This window comes from Pinus tabuliformis, chromosome 5_2, assembly GCF_031772625.1.
Source record: "Pinus tabuliformis cultivar Carrire ecotype Pingquan chromosome 5_2, CPIR1, whole genome shotgun sequence".
Taxonomy (NCBI): domain Eukaryota; kingdom Viridiplantae; phylum Streptophyta; class Pinopsida; order Pinales; family Pinaceae; genus Pinus; species Pinus tabuliformis.
The window spans coordinates 736629318-736638057 of record NC_142306.1 but is presented as its reverse complement, the minus strand read 5'-3'; positions in this window follow the sequence as shown (position 1 = coordinate 736638057).

Below are 8740 nucleotides of genomic sequence, written 5' to 3'. Positions count from 1 at the left end.
TAAAGATATCTATTCCTCTCTCTGAGCTTGCCAAACATGTTGTGTACAGATAGCAAATCAAAAGATCACTGCTGCAAATGCCAGAGAACAGGGATGATATTAATGTCTTAGATAATCAACCTGAATTAATTTTTGGTCCTGAAGTCAATGGTAAATCAGGACATGGAGCTGTTCTACCCTTTTATGTCAGTTTGCACATTCATGATAAAGTGTTGCACAATGCTATGTTTGATTCAGGTGCTTCACACAATCTAATGCCCAAAGCTGTAATGGAGAAGCTAAACCTTGATGTCACTAGACCCTACAAAGACTTATTCTCATTTGATTCTAGTCAGGTCAAGTGTTTAGGCTTAATCAAAGACCTTTGTGTGTCTTTAGTACAATTTCCCAACAAAACGATCCTAATGGACGTGGTGGTTGCTGACATTCCACCAAAGTATGGCATGCTATTATCAAGATCTTAGGGAGCAAAACTCCAAGGATCTCTCCAACTAGACCTCTCCTATGCCACTATTTCAGTCTTTGGGCAACCAAAGAGACTATATAGAGAAACACTGATGAAGTATGTGGTAAGTAGTGAGGAAAAACCCCAAAACTTTCCCATTTACTCAATCCATTCTAATATGGATTCCTTTAGTTCAATGATGATAGCTGCCTTCCCACTGATGAGAAGCCTTTGCCTTTAGAACAAGGAACATGCATCAATCAAGAGTCAGTTTCCCATACCCATGAAACTGTTAAAACAATTAGTGCAACCAACATACAAGAAGAACCACATGAAGCACAAAATCTAGGTCCGCCCAATCCTAAAATGACTGAAACTCTCAATACTAACCACACGCAAGAAATCACATGGTATTTAGAGTTTGATGGTTATGTTAATAAGCTAGGAGCAGGGGCAAGAATATGGATTCACAATACACATAACAGCCATGCAGAGGGTCATGCTTACAAACTAAACTTCAAATGCACCAACAACATGTCAGAGTATGAGGCTCTCCTTTTAGGCCTTAAACTGCTCAAAGCTCTAGGAGCTGCAAAAGTGTCCATTCTAGGTGACTCCGATTTGATCATTCAACAGATGAAAGGTAACTTTGTTACTAATGACAATAGGCTAAGAGATTATAGGTTTGCTGCCACAGAAATACTCAATTCCTTCACCGAATCCAAGCTTGCTAAAATTTCTAGAAGCCATAGCATGCATGCTCATAGTCTAGCTACTTTTGCTAGCACTTGCAAGCTGCCCTTTGAGCCCAATTACCACTTTACTGCTGAGATAAAGCACAGGCCTGCTGTCCCTAACAATATCAAATATTGGCAAGTGTTTGAGGATGATGCTCAAATCAACAATTTTCTTACCTTACAGCAAGAATTCTCAAGCTTAAACATTGATGAAGATGCCATGGATGACCCACAACAACAAATGAACCAAAATGAGCAAACTATAACAGCTGAAGCAGCAAATCAAATGCTGCACCCAACCATTTTTGATGAGAAAAACATGCAAGAGTTGAAGAAAATGTATTTAGATGAGATAGCTGAAGCAGAGGCCGAAGTGATTGATTTAAAAGACAATTTTCTACCTGCTAGCCTCACTCCATTAGAAGACATATTTGATTCAAACGATGTCCCCAAAAAGCCAAATATGCATCCCTTAAACGTTGCTGTAGAAGACTGTAATATTGGGACAACAGAGAAGCCCGAAATGATTAAACTGTCCAAGTCTTTGCCTCCCAATCAAAAACTAAAATATGTTGATTTATTTAAAGATTTTCAAGATGTATTTGCCTGGAGTTATGAGGACCTTAAGTCCTATGACACCTCTGTTATTCAACATACCATTCCCTTAAAGCCAAATCAAAAGCCCTTCAAACAGAAACTAAGGAGAATCAATCCTGTGCTTCTCCCTTTGATTGAGAAAGAAGTGAAAAGAATGTTTGAGGCCGGTATCATAGCACCCATTAGATTTTCAGAATGGGTATCCAATCTTGTTCCCACAAGGAAGAAAACAGGGGAGATTAGACTATGTGTGGACTTAAGAAATCTGAACCAAGTCTCCCTTAAAGATCACTACCCACTACCAAAAATGGACCACATTCTACAAAGAGTAGTGGGGTCATCTAGAATCTCTTTGCTAGATGGCTTTTCAGGTTTTAATCAAATACTTGTTCACCCGGATGACCAAGACAAGACAACATTTACAACACCGTGGGGAACCTTTAAATATGTGAAAATGCCCTTTGGACTAAAGAATGCAAGTGCCACCTTTCAAAGGGCCATGGAAATTGCATTTGCCAAGGAAATCCATGATTTCCTAGTGGTTTACCTTGATGACCTTACTCCTTTCTCAAAATCTGATCAAGAACACCTTAAACACCTAAGGCAAGTGTTCCTAACCTGTAGGAAATATGGCATTTCCTTAAATCCTAGAAATCTCTCTTCGGCCTAGAAGAAGGCAAATTGCTAGGCCATATCATTCCAAAAGATGGAATCAGAATAGATCCTGAAAGAATTCAAGGCATCCTTCAAATCCCTTATCCAAGAAACATCAAAGAATTGCAAGCATTCCTAGGAAAGATCAATTTCCTAAGGAGATTTATCCCAAACTTGGTCGAGCTGATAAGAATGCTAAATAAAATGTTAAAGAAGGATTCCAAGGTAAAATGGACTTTAGAGGCCAAGCAAGCCTTTGAGGGCATAAAATTTGCCTTAACCCAAGCCCCAGTCCTCACAAGTCCTCAATTTGATAAGGATTTCATCATTTTTTCATTTGCATCTGAACACACCATTGCTGCTGTCCTTTTGCAGAAAGATGATCAGGGAAATGAAAAGCCAATTGCATTTTTCAGTCGAGCCCTTAGAGATGCACCCTTGAAGTACCAAATCATGGAGAAGCAAGCATATGCCCTTGTTAAAGCAATCAATGATTTCAGAATTTACATTTTATATTCACATGTGATTGCTTATGTACCAAATGTTGTTGTAAAAGACATATTAACTCAAGAGGGCATAGAAGGCAAAAGAGGCAAAAGGATTGCCAATATCCTTGAGTATGACATTAAGATAAAACCCACCAAGCTGATAAAGGGACAAGGTTTAGCCAAACTGATGTCCGAAACCAATTTTCAAGCCTTAGACATTAATCAACTGGACAATGAACAGGAGCTGGCGACTCCACATATCAGTCAAGCCTTTTTGCAATCCCCATGGTATGCTGATATATGTTTTATATTGTTAAACCTGTGTGCTCCTCCAGGGTTTTCCAGAACCAAAAAAAGATTTTTAAAGATAAAAGCATCAAAGTTTTGTGTCTTAGATAGTGCCCTGTTTTTGAAAAATCATGAAGGAATATTGCTGAATTGTCTAACTATGAATGAAACTGACAGTGTCATGAAAGAATTCCATGCAGGGGACTGTGGAGGGCACTTATATTGGAAGTCCACTGCTGATAAGATACTCAGGGCTGTTTTCTATTGGCCCTCTTTGTTTGCTGATGTGAGAAAGTTTGCTGTTTCATGCCACAAATGCCAAATCTGTGAAGGCAAAATAAAGCTTCTTCCCTTGCCCCTTAAGCCCATTTCAACCGAGAAGCCTTTTCAACAATGGGGTCTTGACTTCATTGGAGAAATCCATCCATCCTCTTCTAGCCAACATAAGAGGATTCTAATAGCCACAGATTACTTTACCAAGTGGATTGAAGCCATCCCATGTAGGCAAGCCAATGACTCCACCATCATCCAATTCCTTGAAACCAACATTTTGTCTAGATTTGGCTGTCCTGAGAAGATCATTACAGATAACGCTGCTGCCTTCAAATCCAAGAAAATGACCATTTTTTGCCACAAGTTCCACATTACCTTAGGTCACTCCACATCCTATTACCCTCAAGGTAATGGCTTGGCCAAATCATCCAACAAAAGTCTGATTAACATCATTAAGAAAGTGTTGGAGGAGAACAAGAAGAACTGGCACAAAAAGCTTGTAAATGCCCTATGGGCAGACAGATTGTCAACCAAGAGATCCATTGGGATGAGCCCATATGAGTTAGTCTATGGCATGGAGGCCAAGTTCCCCTCTTCTTTGGGAATCCCTGTTATCAAATTGCTGCAAGAGATTCAGGCAGAACCAAATGATATCCAAAGAAGAATAAACCAAACCATCCATTTGCAGCAAACAAGAGAGAAAGTGTACGACAGAGCTCAAATTTTACAAGAGAAGCTCAATAAAATATTTGACAAAAGAACCAAGGCTGAATATTTCTACACGGGCAACAAAGTCTTAAGATGGGATTCAAGAAAAGAGGACAAAGGAAAGCATGGCAAGTTTGATTTCCTGTGGAAAGGCCCCTTTATCATTTTTGTTGTTCAAGGCAACAACACATATTTTCTGAAGAGTTTGGATGGCAGCACAGCTGAAGAAGGCCCTGTCAATGGCCGAATGCTAAAGCACTATCATGATCCATTTTGTGGAACACAACACAGCTCTGTATACTATATGTACATTAATATTTGTATTTTCAGCACTTTTTCTTATAGTAGGCCAATAAGAGGGAACAACGCAACAAATTTTGAAGGAAAGATCAAAGAAAGCTCTATTTCAGATTTCTGTTTTTGAAATAAATCCAAAGAAGTGCTCAAGCAGATTTCAATATGTTTACAAGCACCCAAAAGGCAAGAAGCAGAGCTGTAATTTTTTCTGCAATTCAGCTCAAAAGGATACTACATATCAGCTTATAACAATTCAGTCAAAGGAATTGAAAAGAAGGAGAATTTTAGTTTACAGCAACAAGTGAAGATCAAGGCATTCTTACCTGCTGTTCTTGGCTTTTCATCCTGAAAAACCATCCCCAAGTGGAGCCACTGTTAGCCTCCTATTGCAATAGGTTTCATATTTCATGATTGACTGTTTTACATGCCAAATATGTCATCTTTGCATGCTGCAAGGTTCCATATTTCCAAGAAGTTCCATTTTGAAGAATTATACCATTTTCGAAGAGTTTTATAGTTAAGGGAAAGCCAAACAGCTTAATCTTGGCTTCCCTAGGTTTAAATTGCTTGTTTTAGAAGATAGAGAATGAATATCTATCCAAACAGCTTAAGCTTGGCAGATGAGTAGCTAGGTAGAGAAATGAAGGAGCCTAACTGCTTAATCTGGGCCCTTGGAAGAGATAAGGGTTGATTTTAGATAGGAGGGCAGTTAAAAGAAAAGAAGATAATCAGGGCCTACAAGTCTAAGTGCACCCATGCAAAAAGAAGAAAAAATGCTAGGTAAGTAGTTTTGTGGTTGCAGAATCAAGTTATGTGATCCATTTCATATTTTCAAGTGTTATATCTATTCAGATCACAATTATGAGGCAATTTACCATTTGGAGGAGCTCAAGCGAGGCATGTCTAACTCCCCCTTCTTCTTATTCCCCAAATCATTCACTAACCTCCCCAAAGAGGTCAATATCTACTTGATATCTCTTAAGTTTCATCATTTGTCATAACATTTGCCTAAGTAAAGATTTGCTTTGCTTAAAGGTGCTCATATCTCTTCTGTAAGTCCTATTTTCCCTAAGTGGCCTAAGATCTCTGAACTTAGCGCTTTCTTGTCATTTTCATATTAACTTCTAACATTATTATGTAAATCCCTATCTATTTCCCCTCCCCCTTACTAAAAAGCACTAAATAGCTCCCCTATGTACATATTCCCATCCCTTGGCACTATAGCCCTATAACATCAGTTTGGGGGAATGCTGAGTTCATTTGGGGCTTAGCATTAGCCCTTCCGTGTCTTAACCTGGAGTTAGCTTAACCTTTGGTTAAACTAATAACCATTCCCTTCCCCCTTCTCACCCATAACCCTTAATGTTTTACCCTGTGCACTCACATTTTCGGGTTTTTATTTGATTAAATAGTCAAACTATACCCCCGATGCATATACCATAACCCGCTTTCCAAAGGTTTGAACCCCCCGTCGCGCAATATTAATTTAATATTCGGGCGGGCCCCCGCACATAAACCTGCTGCCAGCTCCGCACTCCGTCAGCCTTCCGATCCGCCCTCCTAGATCCGACGGCTCTCGGTGATTTCAGAGCCGCCCCGACATCTGACGCTTAGCCTCCGATAGGCTAGCGGTTTCTCCGCCGTACCAAAGGACACGTGTCTCCACGCGATTATATCGGGCGGGCTTTGACAAATACCGCCCTCGTACAGAAGGCGGTCCGATAAAACCACAAACCGCTTTCTGTCTCTCCGCCCCTGACGTCAGCGCCACGTCGCCGCTACGTCACCTCTGCGTCAACCCCCCACTGCTACGTGCCACTGCCACCGCTTTTGTTTCCGTCCCTACCCCGCCATCGTGTCCTGTGCCACGTTGTCACCCTGCCGTACTGCCACGTCACCCTGCCGTACCGGGACCCACCGTTGACATCATGCTAACGTCATCCCCGAAAAGGGCGCGAAGGGCGAAAATCGCAACAAAGGATGCCCGGAATGAGAAACTGAGGTAGTTTTAATCGCGGATCGCTAAGAAAAAAATGCTCAAAATGGAGGGCCTCTCATGGCTTGGCTACCTACAAAACCAAAAAATTCGCGGGAGGCAATAGGATTTCTTCATGTATGATCATATTCAATTGGCCAGCGCCGATAACATTCTAGAGGCCACGAAAAGCATTTACAACAGCTATTTTTGCCTTGAAAGAGCAGAAAAGGGGCGATTTGACAGTTTCAAGCACATCAAGGGAGAGAAAGTGGCCCGATTCAAGTGTTAAAGAGTATCAGAGGAAAGATAAAGCCCAGATTCAATCAAAGAGTATCAGTGAAGCGACAAAGAGTATCAGATTGGCAATACCAAAGCAGGTGAACATTAAAGGCCTCCATCCAAGTCAAAGAAGCAGTAAAGGCCATTCAAAGCTCATCAGATCGGGATTAGTGCACATTAAAGCCACTTGAAAAGCAGCATAACCACCTTAGAGGTGCAGATAAGAGACAAGACACAATTATTGCAGAAACACTGTACCGAGCCACCAAGGACACCATATTAACTCATTTTGATGCAGCTGCCTCCAGCGCAGCTCAAATAAATATCTTCTTGCATTGACTTCAGGACAAGATTAGGTTAAAGAACTCATTTCCCTCAGATCTGTTTAAGATCTGCTGTAATAGATATTTTTGGATATTTTCTCTATATAAACCACCCTAATTCATTTTTTAAAGGGTTGGTTGGTTGATAATCCTCATTCGAGACTTGCGCTGTATCTTTTGAGAGCTCTATAATCAAATACTGCTGGAATGCTTTGGATAAAGAACGGACTGTTGTGTTATTTAATGGCCAAAGAGTGACTGTGGAATTCCTGTGCTACTACATGGCTCAATAAGTGTTTTCCTACCTCTGTTTACAGTTTACATATGTTTATGCACCATCGTGTTACCATCTAAATAGCAAGAAATAAGAATAGCTTAGGTTTTGCTTGACTGCACCCTATGCTCAGTTCTTGTTATTTCTATATGTTTTCTTCAGAAATGGTTATGAATATGCATACTTAAATGATCATGTTTACCCTGTTTCTTTCACATATGACTGTTATTTAGGAATTCTTGACTGCTCCTAGATAGACTTTCATCCACCTTCCCTCTCTGTTAGCTAATGAATGATTCTTAGTTGCCTTTCATCTCTGACCTTCATTCCATCTTTATTCCAGCCTGATATTGTTCTATGTGTAGCTATCCTGCTCTGTATTCCTCTTATGACCAAGAAAACGCAACAACAAGCCCTAATCCATGACTCCATGCCCAATGGTTTGAACTTCTCACTCTATGCATCCCAACTCTGCTTGAAAACATCATCCTTCCAACCAAAATCAAAACAAAACCCATGTACACCATAACTAGCCTAAAATCAACCCAAAACAAAGCTAAATTTTAAAGAGAGAGCCCTCTCTGACTGCAGGTAGGCTAGGACCTGCAGCCCAAAGATTGGTTTGTGGTTACCTCGGCCGTATCCCTTAAGGAGCCAAGGCACAACCTGAGTGATAACAAGAAACTATATTGGCTCCAATGGGAATGGAATCCTCCCTATGAGGTGCCAAAGAACACCATAGACTAGTAGCCTAATCCATTAGGCTGCTCCCAACCTCAAAGACTGCAACCTGGAAAATTGTGACCTGCAATCTAACTGGCCAAAACTGCACATGCTGGAAACTGAATCCAATCAAGTAGCTGCTGAAATAAGTAGATTGATTGACTGTGCTTGCACCATATGGAAATTGAACAGTGTAATGGCAGTGGTAACTCATGATGCATCCGATCTCCATATTGAAAATATGATTGAAAACACAAGCTAAAAAACCCTTCCATATAATGATCTACAGGATCATAAAAGACATGATTTGTTCGATGATCCTCAAGGTATTCAATGGCCGGCTTGTCAGGGTTGAATTTTTCAGATGTATTCACTATGTCAAACCATGAATTCAAATGTGCATTGTCAAATTTGCATTCAAAATCAGAACATTCATCAATTTGAAAATCATAGGGCAACACTACCTCGTATCTTTTTGTAGAAATTTTCACTGTAGATTAACCTGATTATGCAATAGACTAAAGAAAAATACTTAATCTACTTCTACAATCAAACTTGCGGAAGCTTAATCGATTTGAGCAAGGTCAAACAGAACACATATAACAGAGAAGAAGAATTAATACACATGAAACAAAGAAGAATACTCTGGGAAAAGCCTCAGCTAAAAAACCCGCTA